Here is a 2,546-nt window from a genome sequence, read left to right as displayed (position 1 = left end):
TTGTAAAATGAGTCTTTAAAAAGAAAAAAGAAAGAAACCACCACCCCATAGAGTCGAGTTATTTAAGCAAACTGCTTCTCCTGCATCAAATATTTAAAAAAAAAAAAAAAAAAGTCTCAAAAAAAGTCTTCATAAGCTGCACGATAGAAGTGCAATTGTTACCAAAAGCGGTGCAATGGCAGATGCTATCTTTTAGAATCATAGAATGGCCTAGGCTGGAAGGGACCTTAGAGATCATTGAACCCAACCTCCCTGTCACAGGCAGAAGTGAACTTAATACTCCCAGTAAAGCCATCTTAGTTACAAGCAGCTCCACCTGTGAGGGGAAGTCCCAGAGGTTTTGCAGGTGCCTGTCCTAAGGAAATCTTCCCCCCTCCTGCACCTTCAGGCCCATCTTGAGGCTTTTGCATTTTTACACTTAACTTTCTGGAAGACTGATGGCCAGTTGTAAATGGAGGCTTCACCCTGAACACTTCATTAATAGTAAGAAGTTCCTCTGCGTTGTTTTCTGTTACTTGTTAGCACTTTTCTTCTGTTACTATGGGTGTGTTACAAGCTACTGGAGATTTTTCTATTTAGAGGGAGATATTTAAGAGTGACTTGAAGAGCTAAGCCTTTCAACTTCCGGACAAGACTATTGGTTTCCTTCTCCAGCAAAGTCTTTGTTCTTTTCCTCCACATTATCAACAGATTCATACAAGAGTTGCTTTCTTTTGCAGTTGAAATTCTAGGAAAATTCAGTTTTCAATTACCCTTAAATAACATACTTAGGTTGGGTTATTAGACAAAATGCTCAGGAAAGGATGAAGTCAAAAATAAAAAAAATAAGAATTTCATTGATTTCTCTCATTCTAAAAACCTGGAACTCTAGCTCCCAGGTAAAAAAAACCCCAAACTTCTAATACTGGGGGGGAAAAAAGTATGAATTGGTTTTCAGACATTCATTCCTGATGTTACAGAGAACAGGTCACCTTAGATGCTTATATGGTCTGGGCTGAGCTCTGAAAAAAAAGCAGAAAAAAAGAAATTAAATCTAAGCCATTGTCTCTTCTGTGATTAAAATATACTACTGATATTATTGCATGCTTGTGCTTCCACATGAGATAATTGAAAAGTTTCTATTTTAATGCTTTCTGGTTTTCTGCAGAATGATCACAAGCACCAGAGACCATATGACTCTTCCTTTTAGCAGCCTTTAAGTTATTTAAAATTTCTAGGATCTGCTCACTCAGCAACCCGCCTTCCTTTACCTCATTGTGAAGTTCCAGGCGCATACCTCCATAGCTACCAGCAAATCTTATTTCTCCCTTTTCTCTTATTTTTTTAATAATCTTTAAATGTGATTCAGGCAATGCGTAGGAAGAAAGCAATCCATGTGACTCAGTTAACAGCACAGTACATCCTCTACCTTTTGCAGCACAGTTTCTTGTCCACTGAAGAGGAAGAGCAAAGGAAAGTTAATTTTGGAGTAAGGTCAGGTAAACACATGTGAGCACTTTTTTACAATATTGCTATGCAGGCAGGAGCTATTCATGCAAAACACTACAGTAAGGCTTAGCTTGAGAGTTTTAGTGCACGAGAGAGCAAATTAGTAGGAAACTGCTAAAGCAGTTGTGTCCTTTTGGATTCTAAGAAGCATAAGAATTCACACAGTCTAAAACTAACTGTCAATTTCTGCACGACGCATAATATAGTCACTATTCTATACAATGCAATGGTTGCTTTTCACAAAAAAAAAAAAACAGATGCAACACAATGTCTAGAAAATTCCAAGCCAAATGTATTTCTTGACATGTGCTAACTCAGAAAGTGGCTGCTGCACTAGCAAATATTACAGAGATTTTGAAATCAGCCCAGATAACGGGATGTTTATGAACAAATATTCTAGCCCTTTACCAGCTCTTCATAAAATACCATTTGTAGGAAATTATCTGGTAATAAGCAAATTAATATCTTAATTACTCTTTCATCAAAACAAAAAAAAATAATTAACTGCTCCACGTTGTCTCTTTTAATCATAAGCAAAATGAAGTTTAGGAATACAATCAGAAGAGAGAAAAAATTTCAAATTTGTGGGAAAAGTGCAGAAATCTCTTGGTAAAAAAAAGAACTTCGAACTATCATTTGCCAAGATCTGGGCAAACATAGGCCAACGCTTCTGCCGGAGTTGTTGGACCATCTCTCTTTAGGTGACTTCAGTCTTGTTTAAGGCTAGGATGGCCACTAAACCCTGACAGACGCTCTCTGTGACCCCCCAGCACCCTCTCAGGAGGGGTAAGTGGGAAACCAGGGAGAGAAACTTGGAGGTTGAAAAAAATTTGAACCAGTGTAACAAAAAAGAAAAGAACACTTAACAATGACGATATCGAACTACATACAGATATTCCATAAGCATGCAAATATAGTCAAAGATGCAAGAGAAGATGTTAATACAGAACCTGTGCCTTCTGGATGATAACTGGGTCCTGAGCTGGGATACAAATGTCCCAGACTGGACTTGGCAGCAGACAGGAGCATCTGAGCCCAGCGTCCCCATGACAGTTAAA

Source organism: Apaloderma vittatum, unplaced genomic scaffold (assembly GCF_000703405.1).
Source record: "Apaloderma vittatum isolate BGI_N311 unplaced genomic scaffold, ASM70340v1 scaffold18109, whole genome shotgun sequence".
Taxonomy (NCBI): Eukaryota; Metazoa; Chordata; class Aves; order Trogoniformes; family Trogonidae; genus Apaloderma; species Apaloderma vittatum.
Note: the sequence above shows the minus strand (reverse complement) of the source record.